The following is a 19,886-nucleotide window of genomic DNA, read 5'->3' on the forward strand; positions in this document are numbered from 1 at the left end:
ATGGGTCATTAGTGGGCACTGAACCCATCATGACTGGAGGTTAAAGTACGAGGGATGGTCTACACTAGAAAGTTAGGTTGGCCCAACTACACTGACCCACACTTCTGAGATATATAGTCAAGCTGACCTAACCCCCAGCGTAGAGAGTGCTAGGGTGATGGAGGAAATCCGTTGGCCTAGCTACTGCCTCTTGAGGAGGTGGATTTACTCCTTCTGGCACTGTAGTAAGTGTCTGGGCTACAGCTTCTGCAGCTGTAGTGTTCCTAATGTAGACATAGCCCGAGTCTCTTCTTCTTCAGGCTGAGCTAAAGACCAGCTGGGAGCCATCAGCAACTTGTAAACCTCTTTACATGGTCCAGCCACTAGTAACTTCTTGAAAGTCTCAGGCCCCAATCTCACAAACACATCTGCCCAGACAGAGCTCTTTGCCTGCATGGAGCCCCCCTGACTACACTGGGGTTCTGGGCAGATGCAAGGGGCTGCTCTAAATCTGTATGGTCCTGGAGCCTTGGAAGCAGCGGTGTGGACCCCTGTGGGGGAAGCAAGAACTCACCTTCTGACAAACTGTCCTGAACAGAAGCCACACCCCAAGGAGCCGGCATAGGTAGGACTGTGTTTAAAGACCATTCACAGCCTGTCAGAATCCAGGGGTCATGAGTGGAGACAGTAGCTCCAGCCTGAACTCATGGTCATGTTGTGTCTTTATGGGTCCCAACCATCTGGGGTGTGTGAATTCAAAGCCCTTAGAGAGTCCACCTGCACTTTGATTCCTTTGCTCTCCATTTGTTTGTGCCAGGCCCTTAACAATAGTCACAGGCAGGATTTCGCTTTTTGTGCCTAGTGAGAAAAGATTCTGATCAGGAAATTGTCTTAATATGTCTGGAGACAGGGGCTGGCAGGCTCCATTCCTGGGTTCTGAGGGGTCATTTTTAGCAGGGCCTGTGAATACTGAACACTGTTGTCTAGTGGTCAAAGTGGGGGATGGAGAGCCAGGACTCCTGGGTTCTGTTTTCATCTGTGATACTGACTTGCTGTGTAGCCTTGGGCACATCACTCCAAGTTTGTCTGCCTCTTTAGAATGAGGCTGCTCACTCTGATCTGGTGCTTCAGGGACTCTGTGTGTTGGGGAGCAGAAGGGGCTATGAAGTTACTTGGTGTTTGTGAAGCACATTGGGGTTTTCGTTGTGGGGACGCATGGCCTGCACATCCCCATGCCCTCTCCTTTAGTTGAGGACTAACGGCTCAGCTGCTGCACCACTCCGTGTCTGATGCTGCGTGACAGCGGAGACACTCTGAGGGGGGCATATTACTCTCCTTCCTGCCAGGGATGTGTTTAGCCACACTCCTGACAGAACTGTGTGACTTCACAGTGACTTCCCTGAGAGAGAGAGACTGGGAGTACGCCCCTGACATTGATGGCTAAGACAAGAATGCCCCGCTGTGGCTTTGCAGCAGCTTCCATCCCCCACTGAAAACCTGCTGCATGGCCATGATTGAGATACGTGCAGCACAGGGGCAGAGAGGTGAAAGGGGAAGTGATGACACATCCCATCTGATTGGGGCCAGCCGCCTCACCTGTCTGGGACCTCCGGGCCATCCCGCAGGGTAACCATTTCCTTAAATAGAAAGGAATCCTACAATTGCACAGGAACGAGCAAACAGTATGGCACTGTATAAAGCAATGACAGTGTGAGGGGGGTGTACCCTGTGTGATGCTGGCAGACAAGAGGCTAGCTCATGCTAGAGCCCTAGGCCAATTCACTTGTGTGTTAGTGTAGAATAGATCAAAGTGATTGTTAAATGTGTAGGAATGTATTTGATGTTTAAACTTCATGAAAAGTAACAGGATGCTGCATGCATTGTGTTCACTTATCCGTATCCTGTTATAATGCAGTAACAAACATTTACATTGTATAGCCCCTGTAACTAAACAATCCATCAAACAAGAAAGAAGCCTCATGTAATGTGAATGAAGAACTTTAACCGGAAAGTGCTAATTTGAGGGCAAGTGGTCACTGTGTGTGATGATCAGAGATCAAAGACTCGAACTGCACTCCTCTCTCCCCACCAATCAAAGAAAGAGCCATGTGGGTGGAGACCCTGTCAGCTTGTGTTCTCTGAGAAGAAGCTATAAATATGGGTTCAGGGAAAGATCCTGCATCTCTGGAGTATTTGGGCTCTTAGGGTATGTCTACACAGCAAAGAAAAACCCATGGCTGGCCCGAGCCAGCCGACTCAGGCTCAGGGGGCTCAGGCTGTGGGGCTGTTTCATTGCTGTGTAGAGTTCTGGGCTCGGGCTGGTGCCTGAGCTCTGGGACTCTCCTACCTTGCAGGGCTAGAACCTGAGCTTCAGCCTGAGCTCAGATATCTACACGGTAATGAAACAGCCCTGCAGCCAACTGCGAGTACCTAGTTTCTGTGTAGACATATCCTTACAGGGAAGGGTACCGGATGCAAAGCGGAGATCCCCAATCTGGGTACCCTGAAAAGACTTTTGGAAGACTGGCAATTTATTACATCACTGCCACCATTTGGAATTACAAACTGTGACTCACCTGTACATCAGTTTTACCTGCTTAAACCTCTCAAAAACTCTCATTTCCTTTTCTTAGCTAATAAAGCTTTAGTTAGTTTACCACAGAATTGGCTACCAGCCTTGTCTTTGGTGTGAGATCTATCATGCAACTTGACCTGGGCGAGTGACTGGTTTCTTGGGACTGGGAGTAACTTGGATATTTGAGATTTCTGATGTGACCATTTATCACTGAGTCCAGTTTGTCTGGATGCCAAGATAGACTGGAGATCTAAGGGGACTGTCTGTGACTCCAATGTAAGACTTGCATACTGATCCAGGAGTCACATTTGGTACTGGCATGGTGAAAGCTAATTATGGACACACCACCAGTTTGGGGAGTCTGCCCTGCTTTTGACAGTCTGCCCCTGAGGTAGGTACTCACGGTCGTGAGCCATGTCACACTGAGTGACACTCCAGGCAGGCTCCAAAGGGTTTAAGGTGGGTCTGAGAGGCCAATTAACTTACCTGGCCACACCTGAGGAGTGACGCAGCCCCAGTTACTGATGACTCTCAGCTAAGGGAGGAGCCAGGGTTAGCGTGAACATTTCAAGGCAGAAGGGGGCTGCAGGGACATGGTCTGCAGTCACTGTCTGGGAATAGAGAGAGAAGAGGTACCAGTAGGGTCAAGGAGGAATCCCAGTTGGGGGAGCAAGCCTTGGGATCCCTGCTTGAGTAGAGAAAGCTCCCAAATCACTGAGAGAGATGAAGCAGCTCCCAAGAGTGGAGCAGGCTGGTAAGCCCTGGTAAAAGGGCATGATCTGGATTTACAAGGAGAAAGCCCTGGGAGGTGTTCAGTGTAGGAACAGCAAGGGGAAATTATGAGGCATGAAAGGCCAAGCCCAAGGAGGGAGGGAGTTGCTTTGAGTTGGTACTTCTGGAATTTTGTTGGGGCATTCCAGGGGAGAGCCCCGTGAGTCCTGGCCTGGAGAGAAGGATGAACATAGAGAGGTGTGAGGGAGAATGTAGGAGAAAGGTGGGAAGAAGCCCAGGGAGGCAGCAGCAAGGAGCTGGACTGCGCATTCCTTGGCGTTGGTTATAGGGTCCGTGTGCTGGAAGCTGGTGTAGTGGGCAGGCCTAGGTTCCCCTACCAGCCGCTGGTATGGTGGCATGAGGCTGGGGAGGATAACAAGGATGATGAAGAGCCCTTAAAAAGGGGATGCAAGGACCACAGAGCTCAGAATTGGGGCTGAAGACCTAATATAGGCAGACTGAACTCTTATTTGTTGGACCTTCTGTTACCCTGGAAGGGGTGGACTTAAGTCATGGGAAGAGGTGACCACCAGAGGACCAGACCGACCATAGTCAGGGCTTGCCAGACAGGGAGAGAGCCATTCCTCCAGTGGCGAGCCCCACTCTTCACAGAGAGCCCTATAAAATGGAGTGTATGGGATTAAGGTGCATTACAAGCAGATTCAGGGATCAAGGTCAGATCTAAGTGTATAGGAATGGCATGTCTGATTCCTCACTGCTGCAGGAGACAGTGGCCTGGTCACCCAATCTACTCCTCTAAGCACTAGATACTTTACTGCCTCACTGGCAGTAATAACCCGTGGCCTCTGTCTCCCAGCGTGCTCGGTGTTGGGAGTGAGATCACATGGCATCACTGCATCCTCCCTGAGTTCTGGCATACGTAGCCTTTGCCCTCATAGGTTCTTTACTTAGGGCAACATTTTCACTCCTTCTTCCCATAATCTGGCTCTCATTAAACCTGCTTCTTGTATATGGCCATGGAGTGATGCTGTTGCTGGTCACATCGATTTCGAAGAGGATGTTGACAATCCACGTTTGCACCAAGGGGTCTTTGCATAACTCCATAGACCAATAACACTTACGCTGGCCACAGAGCCGTTTGCTTCATTGGGTTGTTTGAGCCACATGTTGTTTCCATGCCTGGTGTTGTGCTTCCAGCTGCTCCATGCAATTCTTCCAGAGTTATGAACACCCACCCTTACAGGGTGGAGCCAGGCAATATGATCGATCGCCGGGTGCTCAATGGTTGAGTCACAAATGTTAGTTCTGTGCAGACTTTGTTTCAGAGCGTCTTTGAAGCATTTCCTCTGTCCACCCTGCTTATAATTGCCGGAGCTTAATTCAGAATATAAGACTTGTTTTGATTGATGGGTCTCAGGCATTTGAATTCCATGGCCAATCCATCTCAGCTGGGTGCAGTTCAAATGAACCTCAACACTCACCACACCAGCTCAGCAGGACTTCAGTGTTGGAAACTCAGTCCTCCCATTTGATGCCCAGCAATCATAGTAGGGAAAGGGAAACTGTCAAGCTTTTCAGTGTGTGGTTGATAATAGGTCCATGTTTTGCACCTGTAGAGCAATGTCATGAGAATAACAGTGTTCTAGATGTTGATTTTGGTCTGTAGACAAAGTCCATGTGTGACACAGCACTCCATATTCATCATAGGAATATTATAGTATGGTTATGGCATAATTATGATGCACTCTGTACAAGATAAGTTATGTGAGGACTTTTCCATGTTATTGGACAAGTCATGAATTGCTGAATACGATTATCCTATTTGTATGCGTGTATCATTTTTGTATCTGAAGTTATAAATACTTACTATGTATCTGTACTTCAAATGCAGTTACACCTGGGTAACACGCACTAGACAAGATGCTGTCAGTCTAGATAGCTGGTTGGGAAGGGCCTATTCAGGGCAATGAGCCATTAGGAAAAACAATAGGCTTTAGGAGAAGCTTATCTCCCACCCGGTGAGCCTTCCTGAGAACACTTCAGACAGCCCGTAAGCAATGGCTGCTATGATTCTACATGGACATGTGACCAGGCAAGGTGATCCTGGACTCCATCTTGGAATGTCAGTATTTTCCCACAAACTGGTCTGGGAACCAAGTTTTGAAACAAAGGAGTCCCACCATATGCTAAAGCTATATAAGGCAGGGAGTGGCATTGTCTGTGGTTCTTCACTCTCTACACAGGAAGACTCCTGGAAACACCTGAGGAAAAAGACTGAACTGGGGGATGTGCTGGACCCAGGCTAAAGGGATTTCTAGCCTGTATATGAAGACCTGAGAAACCCAAGCTGTAAAGCTAATGCAGCTTGTGCCTTAAGAATCTACAAGTCTGCCTGTACCATCAGTTAGACTGGATAGGAACAGCAGATTCTCACCTATCTAGTATATTAAGCCTAGGTTGTGTTTTTGTTTATTTGCTAGCTAATCTGCTTTGATCTCTTTGCTATCATTTATCATCACTGAAAATCGATCTTTTGTAGTTAATACATTTATGTTTTAATTTAAACCAGTGAGTTGGGAGTGAAGTGCGTGGGGAATCAAGGGGCAGGGGCTGTTGTATATTCATCTTCACATGGAGGGGGAGGGGCGAACACTATGAGCCTACGCTGTACAGTTCCCTATGCAGCGCAAGAGAGTATAATTTTGGGTTTATGCTCCAGAGGGGGGGCATGTCTGCGGAGCTGAAAGTTACCTTGGCTTTAGCCTCTCTATTGTTGGTTTATTCAGGGGCTGGTCAGAGAGCCTGCATGTAACTGCAGCTGGGTGTGTCCCTACCTGTGTGAATGTTGGTGGAAGTGTAGGACTGGGAGTGGGTCTGCACCATGTCACAGCAGCACAGTGAGAGAGGGAGCCCAGGTTGGTGGGTCAGAAGGCTCAGCGGTACCCCAGTTCCAGGTGGCACCCTGGGGGGAACCTGTCACACCGTGTTCTTCCAGATTCGGTGATCGAGGTGACTGTGTGTGGTGCTGACTTCCTTAATTCCCGCGTCCACTTTGTGGTCAGTTGTCACATCATTGTTCAACATGCTGACAAGATACGTTCGTTGTCTGATGGCTTGGGGCGTGATACTTTCCAGGCTCCAGACGGGGCTTGACCAGGTTGTTGAGGAGCTGGCTGGTACGTAACCTCGGTTTTCATTTGGCTGATGGTGAGGCCAAAGTTACGAGCTGCTGAAGCAAAACAGCTTGTAAGGTTTTTGTAGTGCTGCTTCAGAGTGCGCCGTCAAGGCACCATAATGGGCACAGAGCAGCCCTAAGTGCCTCTCTGGGTGACCTTGGGCAAGTCCCTTCAGTCAGGTCTACACTAGACGTGCTTTGTGGTGTACTCTACCAGCAAAGTGCTCCTGTGCGACACAGCTTGTCCTGCACTTTTGCCAGTGTCGCTTACTCCAGCCTCCCCGAGCAAAATGCGCTGGACCAGCATAGTGCAGTTCTTCCAGTACAGCTGCAGTCGCACTCGGGCTTTTGCCAGCACAGCAGTGTCAGACAGGGATTCCACCTCTTCACACTGCTGCCAGCAGCAGTCTCCAGCATAGGCCTAGCCTGAGTCTCTCAGTGCCTCAGCTCCCCCTCTGTGAAATGGAGATAATGCTCTGTCTCTCTCTCCTGCTCCTTTGTCTGACTGTTGCTTAGTTTGGAAGTTGTTGAGGCCAGGAACTGTTTCTTGTTCTGTGTACCTACGTGGGAGCCCTGATGTCAACGGGAGCCTCTGGATTCCAGTAGTGTCCAAGTAGATCAGCATCATGTTCTCATTTGCGCTGTGAATGAGAGATTCTCTGGAACTCAATGGAATTACTTAGGTTTACACTGGTGCCATTGAGAACAGGATCTGGCCCTATTCCCGTGGTATCAGTGCTGTTCCAGCCTTCCTTTATTATGTTTAGAATCACAATCTCCTTGTTTAAATCGCTGAGCCTGATAAAGGATGACAGCGCTTCCAGCGTGGCTAGGATGGCATAAATAATTCCAGCACGGAGAGAGAGATTTACAATGATCTAAATGCCGGGAATAAGCCCAGTTTGTATTAATGGCCTTATTAATTATGTTGCTGTAAAATACTGATTTGCCACTTGTTAAGGAGCCATGGTTTTGTTCTGCAGCATTAATTCAATAAATTGGGACCTTCTAAATAAATCTTAAAGTCCAATGAACCTCATTAGAAAATCCTTCATGATATGTCAACGATCTTACAATGGCTTAACTAAGAGAGACCTGTGAATCTGGACATAAAGGCACCATTATAAATGAAAACCTGAGCCAGTACCTGTCCGGAGTCCCCCTGCATCCACACCATCCCATCTAGCTAGGGAAGTAGGGAATATTCCTGGTAGAATGTGGATGGAATGTACCCTGTATACAGCTAGTGATGGGAGAACCTAAAGAGGAAGGTTTTGGTTTGTTTCAGAAAAGTATCTGAAAGCTCAGAGGCTCCTCTGAACTTCTTGAGTCCTTCCAACTGGGCTGGAAGGCTCATGGGAGCAGGCTTGCTTCTGATGAGAGATGTCAAGCACGTTCACTTCTGCTGCTGGGGGTGAGGGGGGAAGGAAACCACATCTGAACTGCAGGTAAGTGGGTTTGAGTTAGAAAGTTTGGATCCAAACTACCCCCAAGTGTGTGCATTTGCATCTGGAGGGTTGGGCTGGGCTCATCTCTAACCTGAAGATTCCAGAGTCTGAAAGATTAGTTTCCAATCTGGTTGCAGAACGGGGTGAAGGTCTGAGGGAAGGGGAAGGTCCTTATGTTTGTAACTAGCATTTTGAGGCAGGAAGGGTGGGAGATGAGACTTGCTAATGATGCATGGTTCTGCAAGAGGCACGTATAGCACCCTGCCCATCCTTTTCTGGTGTACACTTCCTGCAGCTTGCTCAGTGGCTGTACCCTGCACCTGTCCCCCCATCTCTTCATGTTCGTTCCAAGGCGAACTGACCAGCTGGGATATTGCACCAGATGTGGCATGTTTTCAGGACACGTGGTCTCGGTTTGACCTCCGGCAGTGGGGGCTTCCAAGGTCTCCGTCCACAACACCACTTCCCTGGTGTCATTGTGACATGCTGCGATCTGCACGACTCTCTCTCTCGCTCAAGCTGATGTTTTAATAATCCATGCTAAAAAATCCGTCTATCCTCCGCCTTGCCTTTCACTCGTCACCGTTTTGGTGCTGGAGATGCTTGCTCCTGCCACAGCTGTTCTGCAACTCTGCAAAGTTTCCACTGCTGATCTGCCAAGTGTATGGGGATAATTGAAAATAAATGACGCATTATATGAAATAAATGTAGTGCAGCCCGGCTGGCCGCTGCCGCCTCTTATTTATTTATTTTTGTTGTGATCATTTTGAAGACAGTATGGGGCTGCTCGAGGAAAATGAGATTTGAAGTAACTTAATGAAACACACAGAGCTCTGCAAAGATTTCACTCTCTTGCTTTGGGTTCTCCTTGTAGCGCTGCGTGTTACTCCCCATGTGGCAGCAAAGACAATACCACGGAGATGCTGCATGGGCTGTGACCACAGACAACATGGCTGGAATGGCAAAATGGTTCTGGGGCTCTTCACCTCTCAAGGAGCAAAAGCAACTCTGGTTCCTAATATAGTTTGACTTCCAGGGCTTGCTAGCTAGTGGCAGTCATAGTGCTAATTCCTCCTGACGTCCTGCCAATGCACCTCCTGCCTGACCCCACTCCACGCCAGTCTAGTTCTGTGTCCAGCAGCTCTGCAGATGCACATCCCATGTGCCCTGCAATGCTTTTATTATTTCATTCCCAAGCTCTAGCACAGTTCCACCAATGTGCCCCCGTCTTGGCTTGCAGCGCCCGCTACGGAGGCCCTCCTGCACAGAGACTGCCAATTCTGCCAGGCACACTTCCAAAGACGATTTTGTGACGGCACTCCAGGGAGGGGCAGCTGGTTGGTGGAAAGAAAATACCTGTCCAGTTGAGGTTTAATAATGGGGCCTAACCAAAACCAGGGTTCAGCCACTCCCAAACTTTACAGGAAGGCGTGTTTGGAATCCAGATTCACATTTTGCAAATAACGCTAATGGGCCAAATCAAAAGCTCCGATCAAAGCATTCCAGGACTTTGGAGAGGTGGTTGAGGGTTGAAATCTAGGTATGAAAGTTGTTGTTTTGTTATTTGTATTACGGGAGCACTTAGGACCAGGACCCCAGTGTGCGAAGTGCTGTACAAACAGAACAAAAAGATGGGCCCATCTCTGATCATTTTCCCTCTGCCCTAGAGAATCCCTCATTCACTCAAAAACAGCAAGTTTGTGGAAGGGCAATGATTCCATAGTGTTACTGAGGGGCTCCGACTGGCTGACGGAATTATTAGACGTACACTCCCCTCTCTAATTACAGTGACGAAGGGCCTGATTTGCTTCGCTTACACAGGACGCTGGCGTAAATAAGGAATGATGCAAGGGGCTCAGTGGGACTGATAATGCTGTTGCCCACGGCCCTCTAAAGCCCTGAGTCAGGAAAGTGTCCCAGTTCACAGCAGCTTTTAAGCCTGTCTTCAATTGACTGAAGTGCTTGCCCCAATCCTGGCCAATGTCAGGTGTGCATCCGCTGGAGTCAGTGGAGTTACACCAGTGTAAACTTACCATATGCGAATCAGGCCCACAATATCTGATCTCTACATTTTTTATAGTATAGCTGACAATTATCCAGCTATCTGAATGGCTAGCAAAAATTCTACTTGGTACAACATGTAACAAGCTTTTGTTAAATGCTCAAGAATGTAACACATGTAAATTTAAGGCAACTTGTAAAGCAGGTATCTAGAGAGCAGACACTTTTCCCAAGTCAGATTTCATTGGAAACCTTCCTTTGTGGGGATTAACCCCAGCACCCTGCGATTTGTTGGAGGAAAACACTGCATTTCCCTTGGAGACTTTTTGGATTTACTCATACACACTGAATTTTCTCCTCTGATGGGTTCTCCATGGTGGGAATTGACCATGTCACAGTTAATAAGCCTTGATAAGGCTTACCTTGGATTATTTTTTGGCTGCCTAATTAATCCTGGGAGTGATGTAAAGGCTTTGAACTGCTGTTGGAAGATTGAGTGAGTGATTTCTAGTCTTGCCTAAAACAGAGGATTTGGAGTTAAGATTCCAGTGCTGATATACATTAGATTTCAGTGGAGAAGTTCCATGTGTACTGCAGCCATGCACTTTATGCCAGATACAAAAGGGCTCTTTAATGTAGCAGAGAAAAGGATAGCAAGAACTAATGGCTGGAAGTTAAAGCCAGACACATTCAAATGGGAAGCTAGGCACACATTTTTAACAGTGAGGTGATTAACCATTGGAACAAATTACCGGGGAAGTGGTGGATTCTCCATCTCTTGATGTCTTCAGCTCAAGATTGGATGCCTTTCTGGGAGAGATGCTTTAGTCAAACACAAATATTGGCCTCAATAGAGGAGCAACTGAGTTCGAGGGGATGGGCTATTTTATACAGGAAGTCAGGCTGGATGATCTATGGACCTGTTGTATCCTAAAGCTAAGCAGGTTAAGTCTAGGTCCCTACTTGGATGGGAGATAATCAAGGAACACCAAGTTGTTGGAGGAATGGTGTTGGTGATTCAATAGATGGTGCTCTTCCCTTTTAAATCTCTACTGAACCAATTTGACAGTTGCTTCTTGGGTCCTACTTCCAGATGAGATTTGAAACCTAAGTCATGACCCCTTAAAAGTATTTAAGAGTCCATGCTGGTCTACAGAAGAGTGCTAAACCCAGAGCCCAGGCCAAATTCCAGCCAAAGGTGAGCAGGAATGATGATCATGATGTTCCTTTCTGACCTTAACGTCTATGAGTTTATGAAGTGCTTAGATGCTGTCCTGGATAAGGGCCTGAGACCACACACCTATCAAAAGGCAGAGTACAGCTTAATCTACCCTTAAAAGTCATGTTGGCATAGCTCCACCAGTCAGGAATGTGAAAAAGCCACACCCCCGACAAACATAGCTATGCTGACAAAACCCCTGAGCAGAAACAGCTATGTCAACAAAGGAGAGCCTCTGTTGCTTTAGCTAACATCGTTCAGGGAGTAGTGTTCCCCACCAAAAAGACTCCTTCTCTCAGTTGAGGCTGTGTCTACACTTGGGGCTATGCCAGCAGAAGCTCCATAGTGTAGACATACCCTGAACTGAACTGTTCTCATTGTTTTGGAAGCTGTACCAACATGTTGAAAGCACTGGCACTAAAAGAGAAAAGGTTTCTAAGATGCACTCTTTGTCACTGCCAGACAGTGTCTTATGTTTGGTTGAGAGAAGGGGATTAATTATAGTTAGCACCTGATAAACTGCATCTTTTAATTTTTTTTTTTTCGTTTTTATGATCACTCAGGCTAAAAATGGTTCCAAATCCATGTGACAAATTCTTCTGGTGCTGCATTGGATTGGCAAAGAGGCTGAATAATCTGGCCAAGCCCCTTAGGGAATGTCTACACTGCAATTAAACACCCGCGGCTGGCCCATGTCAGCTGACTCTGGCTCGCAGGGCTCAGGCAACGGGGCTGTTTAACTGTGGTCTAGATATTCAGGCTCAGGCTGGAGCCCAGGCTCTGGGACCTTGCAAGGTGGGAGGGTCCCAGAGCCCAGGCTCCAGCCCAAGCCCGAAGGTCTACATTGCAATTGAACATCCCTGTAGCCTGAGCCCCGCGAGCCTGAGTCAGCGGACACAGGCCAGCTGTGGGTGTCTAAATACAGTGTAGATTTACACTCAGAGTGTCTGGCCTGCATGTCTCCTGAGTTCTTTTCTTTGTAAACATGGACAAATACCCAGCAGGGGACTTTCAATCTGGACTCTGCAGATATAACTGTTGTGCATTGATCTCCGTAACTCCAGGGGAAGGGCAGGGTGTCAGGCTGAGCATAGTGTGAAAAACAGTGTCAAGAGGCAAATCTATTCTCTCAAACTCTCTAAAGTTTGACTAGAAAAACTACTGTGTTTTTTGGTTTTTTTTTAAATCATCTGAGATGGTTCCACTTGTCTGAGGGGAATAAAAAAATAAACAACCATAAGCAGAAAACCTCATGGAACTAGGTTTCTGTTTGTTTGTTTAAAATCTTGATATTTTAAGATGTTTTAAAAATAGCATTATTGATCTTTGGCTGAATAATGATGGTACAACTTGTTAAACTCCCTCAGCTCACCCTCAGTCCTTTACACCTCTGACTGCTGAAGACTTTTGAACAAGATATTTTTGCTTCATCTCCCACAGAAGATATTGTTGAGTTGATTAATTATATTTAGAAAAGTTCTCTTGGAGTTCATGTAAAAAGAGGATAGAGTAATTTAGAAACCAAGCCATTTAGCATCTACTGTAGCTCAAGCTGTTTAAATTGACAGTTCATCTAAACAAAACAAAACCAAAAAAAAAAAAAAAAAGCAAAAGGACCAAGAAGTGATTGATGATTTTGGGTGCCCAGCTGGAGAGGTCTTAAGGGAAAGGACTCCTTTTTAGAAGTTGCTGAGCACCCACCCTCTGAGAACCAGGGCTGAGATTCCACGCTGTGTCTACAAGATGCAGCACTGAACTCACAGCCCAGAGGAAAGAGGGGCTAAGCTGGGTTTAAGTCACCTTGGTGCCCTTCAGATTCTGAGCTGCTCTGGGGGCTGGAGAGGTTCCTAGAATAATTGTTTGACAGCCCCGGGGCCTGTCTAAGTTCCAGCAGCCTTCCTGGATTGTCCTGTGGGTTGCAGCACTGCATGCTGTGGCCCCTCTCTCACCATGCCCCTCCTGCCCTTAGTCCCACCTCTGGCATGCCCCCTAAACCAAGGTTTACAAAGAAGACCTCAGAAGGCATCTTGTGGCTTCTCCCTCACCCAGAGCCTCTTTACACTGCTTTGGCCCTTTTACCTGGTGTAAAGACCTGGTGTGGAGGTAAGGATCATGTCTCATGTTTTTACTGTCTCTCAATTTGGGCACCCAAACCTGAGGCATCTTAAGTCACACATCAATTCTGAGATGCTTGGCAAAGGATTATAATATAAATTCTGACCATTCTCCCCAAAGGGTTCCCAGCTGGTGGATTGGGGGTGGGGGGATGGAAGAACCTCTCCCCCCACCACCTGTTTTTGGAAACTTTGCTCAAAGAGCTTCTATTGTCTGCTTAATCATAGAGGAAATGTCACAAAGTTGCAAAATGTTGATAAACAAAATCTCCTCTAGCAAAGCTGAGAAGGCAATTTTGTTCTTAATAACTCTTTAACCAAATCCGACTTTGATTAATCAAATGAGACTTCATTGTGTTAGCTTCTGCAGTAGCCCTTCAGCTCTCCCCATGCTTTTCTTCAGCTTGTGGTTCATCTAAACTCTCCTAATGTCATTTCACTCTATTGAATCACATGAGCTGCCCGCAATTGACCTCAGCACAATTACATTACTCATGAAATCACACAGCTATATTTATACCTAGGGAGCATTTCCTAGTTTGATGTACTTGCTGCTGTTTTAATATTTAAAGAGGTAGCAGTAGGGAGGGTGGTCATCTTTGCAAATCTGCAGAGAGGATAAATGATCAAACAGCGAATTAAACAGTCAAATCGATAGCGGGGGACTCTGGGGTTGGGGAGGCAGTAGATGTTCATTCCCTGGCAGAAAAGAGAGGTACTAATTGCCAAATGGTGCCTATTGAGTGGCTGAGCAACCAGCTATAAAGAGAACTCCAACTTTGCAACAGTAGTCTCTAGAGGCACAGGCTATAAGAACCCCTAAGTTTGCTAGTTTGTTTAACACCTGCTCCTGTGAAGCACCGTGCACCCTCAGTTCTCACTGGAGTCACTGGGAGTTGAGGGCACTCAACACATGGCTGATTTATCCCAAGTCGCCTGACATGGCATGGCACCTCAGCTGCATCAGTCCAGGAATAGGGTGTCTTCCATTTAAAGGACATGGCTAAGCTCCACACTGAGTGCTCTCAGTGGGCCATGGCAGAGCTATATTACAGGGCACTACTGCCTGCAGAAAATAGTGCAATTGTAAAATGTATTTAGTCAGGCTGAACTACAAGGATTCTTAAAGCTTGTGCTCATGTTGTGCGGGGGAAGCAGTTGTGCCGACTGCACTTTGTCAAGTCCCTGGGATCTCAGCACCATGGACAGTTACCAGAGCACACGCTGGAAGCACAGGGTAGCTAGGGCTTTATGCTGAAGCCTGCAATGCTGGGCCATTTGTGTGGTGTTATTCTGCAGTTTGACTGTCAGGTTGACAACATGTATGTGGATTTTTTTAATGCAGCTTTTCGTCAACATGGCTGCCAAAATGTATTAAGTCCATCTAGGTATTTCAGCAGCAGACAATGCTAAGAGCTAAGGTGTCTTATTGGAAAAGGAAAGAAAAAGCGAAGTTATTTACGCTTCTACATATTTCCTCCTTGTGCAGTGTTTACTGTTATCTGGGCAAATGCTTCCAGATCCCCAGGTGCAAGGCTAGGAAGCTGAGCTACTAGCTATGTCAGTGAATGTGGTGGAAAGGCCTGGCAGGCTGTCCCATGTTTGAAGTGAGCTTGTCGTGAGAGTGAGCTGCTGTGTTTGCATGGAGAGTGGCATGCTCTACGCAATGATATCCTGCAAGCTGCCCCTAAGCTGCCTTGCCAATGTGCCTCAATCCTGCAGCTATGGAACCAACCCCTTCAAAGATACAGCTCATTCATCCTACTCCATTCGCTTCTCTCCACTGAGGCTGCTAATGAGGAGGCCTCTGCATTGTGTCTGACTCGCCACTGTGAAGCTGACTTCCTAACCCCCACTGCCTCGATGAATGAGATCATCATGCCTTCTCCAGAGGCAGTGAGATCCCACATGCGGAAGGACTGGAGAGGCCCAGTGGGTCCTGTGTTAACAGTGCTTGCAGCACCATCAAGCTGTGTGACCCTTCCCCAGAGAGCCCGCAGTCTAAAATGCAGATCATCATCATCACTGCCATAACCGCATTGGTCACTGGGGCACCATCATTGACGAGCAATCAACGAGTTGTCTCCACCCCTGACAATTGTGTATCGGTGCTTGAGTCTCCACAAAGTCCATTCCTGTCCACTCTTTTATGTTGTCAATCCATCTCTTCTTCTGTCTACCTCTTTTTCTCTTTCCTGTACTGTCCCTTGGAGGAAGGTCTTGGATAGGCCAGATGATCTTGTTACATGGCCATACCACTTCAGCTTGCATTTCTTCATGGTCATCAGGAGGTCTTCATTTGACACAGTGCATTGGGAGATGACGTTGCGGACCTCTTCATTAGTGATGTGGTCAAAGTAGGAGATGCCCAGGATTTTACGGAAGTATCTCATCTTTACTACTTGTATTTTCCGTTCAAGTTCTGCCGTAAGGGTCCATGTCTCACACGCATACAGAAAAATGGAGATGACCAATGCCTGCAGCAATTGGGATTCCAGGGAGATGTTCTTATTCCTCCAAATTGGCTTTAACTTTGCCACTGCTGCTATTGTTTGCGCAGTTCTTGACAGAATTTCTGCCTTGGATCCTTCGTCTGTGATTATTGCCCCCAAATACTTGAACTGTTTCAGTCTCTCCAGCTCTTGTCCACTGACAGTGATGTGTGAGCTGATCCCGTCACATTTGTTTGTCATCAGCTTGGTTTTCTCTGCGCTGATATCCATGCCGTATTTTGCGGAGGTTTCATCCAATTGTTTCACAAGGTTGGCAAGTTCAACTTAGCTGCCTGCCAGGCTGTCAATGTCATCAGCGAACCGAAGATTTGAGATTGTTCGCCTCCCCCCAAATGCTGACTGTGCAAATGTGATCTTCTAAGGCATCAGCCTTTATGCGCTCCAAGTAAATGTTGAACAATGTGAGTGAAAGAAGGCAGCCTCACCGGACTCCAACAGTGATGTGAAACCACTCTCCTATTGTGTCACTGATGACAACTGCACTACTGGCCTTGGCGTACAGTTGTTTAATGGTAAAAATAAGCTTACAATTAACATTGTACTTCTTCATGGTTGCCCAGAGAGCTTCGTGCCATACTCTGTCAAACGCCTTCTTGAAGTCAACGGAGATGTGGTAGATGTCCTGCTCGTGTTGTAAGTACTTCTCACACAGAACATGAAGGTTGAAAGTCTGTTCTGTTGTACTTCTTCTAGCACAAAAGCAAGCCTGTTCTTCAGTGATGATATTTTCTGCTTGTGGCTTCAATCTGTTCAATATGACTTTCAACATCACTTTGCTGGGATGGCTAATTAAGCTTATGGTCTGGTAATTCTGACACAATTGCAGATTGCCTTTCTTTGGCAGAGTGATGATTAATGACTGTGTCCACATGGAGAGCCACTCACCAGTCTGCCAGATCTTGTTGAAGATCATGGTGAGTACATCTATTACTACTTCTCCTCAGAATTTCATCAATTCGTCTGGGATGTTTTCAATACCTGTAGCCTTGAGTGATGTCACAGCTGTCTCCACTTCTTCACATAGTAGTGGAAAGTCATCCTTCTCTGTTGAACCTGAGCTGTCTAAGACACTAGGATCTCCATTTGTCTGATGGCTGTATAGATCAGAGTGGTAGTTTGTCCAGCTATTGATGATGTCCCTTTCTTCTGTAAGACTGTTCCCTTCTTTGTCTTGATTTGCATTAGCTTTGGTCCATCTTTCCTTCATCAGATCTTTTACAACATGGAAGGCTCTTTTGCTATTTTTATTATCGATACACTCTTCAAATTTAGAGCATTGTTTTTCAATCCATATCTCTTTGGCCACCTTCATTTCTCTCTTGATCTTTCTGCCAATCACTCTGTATTTATCAGCTCCTTCAGTGCTGTTCTTATCTCTCTTAAGTTCTGTTCTGATGTCACACATTTCATTTGTGACCCATGGTTTTGTCTTCTTACAATGTTTCCCAAGGAAGTCCATTGCTGCCTCATTCATTACAGCATTGAAATTGTTGATCATTGTTTCTGTGTCTTCCTCTAGAGCAAGCAGCAGGGCAAATTTTCCGCTTATCATTGCCTGGAATGACTCTGCAATGTTTTGGTCTCTGAGGCTTTCTAAGTCAAACTTGGTTCTGGTGAACTTTGGCCTGATGATTTTCCTTAGCTGCAGCCAAAAAATTAGCATCACAAGGTTGTGATCACTTCCAATATCAGCACTGGGGAAGCTCCTTGTTTTAGCTCTATTAATCCCAGAATGAAATCGGTTTTGCACTATAATGTAGTCGATCTGGCTGTGATGTAGACCTTTAGGTGCATGCCACATTGATCGTCTGGATGCTTTATGTGCTCCTAATGTGTTTGCAAGAACCAGATCATTATAGCTGGCAAACTCCAAAAGTCTCAATCCTCTCTCATTGGTTACCGCATTACAGAAAGGGCCACAATAATCTCAGCAATCTGCCTGTGCATCAGGACCCACTTTAGCATTTCAATCTCCCTGTACAATCAGGATATCTTTCTTGTGTACCTTATTGATGATGTCTTGGAGCTGATTATAAAAATCTTCAGTTTGCTCATCATCATAGTCTGTTGTAGGGGCATAGACTTGTACCACTGTGATATTAAACGGTACTGCCTTTAGACGGATGGAAATAAGCCTGCTGGACATTGGGCGGCATCCTACCACTGAATTCTTGATATCTTTATGCACAAGAAATCCTACGCTATTGACATGTTTGTTTGTCCTCTCCACTGTAATAGAGTACATGGCCTTCTTCCGTTGGTACCTCTCCAAAGTTCTTCCATCTGACCTCAGAGATTCCTAGGAGGTTCCAGGTGTCTTGTTCCATTTTGTACGTGAGTTCTTTCAACCTCCCTATTTGTCTCACTGTCCTTACATTCCATGTGGCACAGATACTCTTTGCTGGGTTACACCAGTAGTATACTTGTCGCATCCGCCCTGGTGGGAGATGGATGGCGTGGTCATTATTAACCCAGGCTGCGATCAGTCCGGTATGGACATGGTTGATTTGTTCATCATATGGTGTGTCTTGGGCAAATTTCTAACCTGGCAGAGCCCATCCCTCTCAAGGCAGCCCCCTTTTAGCCACCTCTTACGACATGCAGAAGGAGCAATGGGCCTATTCTTTCCCCAGACGCACAGGGGAACTAAACATAGATACAGCTTGATAAATGTGTGGGTGGGGAGAGAGCATGAGGGGAGCAGCAACAAGCCCATGTGTCTGCTTCAGTTAGTAACGCACGAGCACGTCAGCTTCTAATTAAGTTCTGAAGGCAGAATCTCCTCCTCAGAGAGGAGTTCAGGGTCTGCTCTGGGCACGTGTGGCTCCGTTCCAGGACAGACAGGAGAAATGCTGAGTCTCTTCCCTCTGTGGTGGTGTCTAGTGAGCTGCCACGGGTGTGGGACAGCTTGTTTTTCACCGTGCTCTGGGAACTCCAGGTGAGGGGAAGCAGTGCCAGGCACAGTGTTCTGCTATGGAGGCCTGATGAGGAGGCCAGGCAGGGTCCTGATATGAAAGAGTCTGATGCTGGGCACCCTCCAGCTGTCGAGTGTCAGGAAGCATTTCCTGGGGGCCCTGTGGAAATATGCAGTGAAGAACCTTGTCGGTTCACACAGGAGGGTCCGGCCATATCTTTGCAACAAAGCAGGACCCATTGCATTTTAACTCAGAGGGGAAGGTTAATGGTGCATTAGCATTCTAGGTCCAAGCTGGTGCACTTCCCATGGGGTCATGGGCATGGCAGTGCTCTGCGGAGTTTCCATGTCACATCCTCAGCTGGTGCAAATCAGTACAGCTCTCTTGTCTTCAGTGGAGCGAGGCTGCTTTGTGCCAGCTGAGAATCTGGCCCCTCACTCTCATTTTACCCAATATTCTGCTCCTGGAAGAGAAGCCCCGAGCTGGTGATAGGGGTTTGCTAGTGACAATTGTAGCCAACTCTTTCCCAGTAGCTGGTCCTGAGCAAGTAGACAGCTGAGGGTTTGAGATCAGACACTTTGGTTTAAAAAGCCTGTGAGTGACGGCACATGTGGCTTTCATTGCGCCCCTCTGCAGGGAGTTCAAGACACTCATTAACTATGGATAGCAGTGACCCAGGGAGAGCAAGCCTTTTCATAGCACAAGTGCAAGGCGTGGCAGATAGTCTCACTTCTGCAACCTGGAGTGCCAGATGAAAATGCGATGGGTGCTTTGGCTGTTGGTGCCCAGGATGGATCCTATGGGGCTGAGCGCCAGAGATTCTTGGTAAAAGTCCTTGGCTCTGGACTTATACCAAGGTCAGTCAGAGCCTGTCTCCTTCAGGGCACTACACAAGCCTCCTCTTTATTCCAAGCTCTTTCTACCTGAGCTGCTCAGCTGGAGATGATGCTGAGTAAGAAGCTGGTTCTGAGAATTGCAGGCCAGAGAGGAGTTATTTCTCCCATTGGCAATAAATGTGCTTCAAATGATGTCTAAAGGGAACCGAGATAACGAGGTCTTGGAAATGTGTGTAATGATGCATGTAGTATGCATTTATGAGCTGTCTGGTGTCAGTTGTGTTGACCCTACACAGCTCCCGTCAAAGGGAGAACCCATTCCAGAAAGGGTTTGATGTATGTGGGGTTTCCTCCCCCCACAGAGCCTTTCGCATAGAGG

Source organism: Lepidochelys kempii, chromosome 15 (genome assembly GCF_965140265.1).
Source record: "Lepidochelys kempii isolate rLepKem1 chromosome 15, rLepKem1.hap2, whole genome shotgun sequence".
Lineage (NCBI taxonomy): Eukaryota > Metazoa > Chordata > Testudines > Cheloniidae > Lepidochelys > Lepidochelys kempii.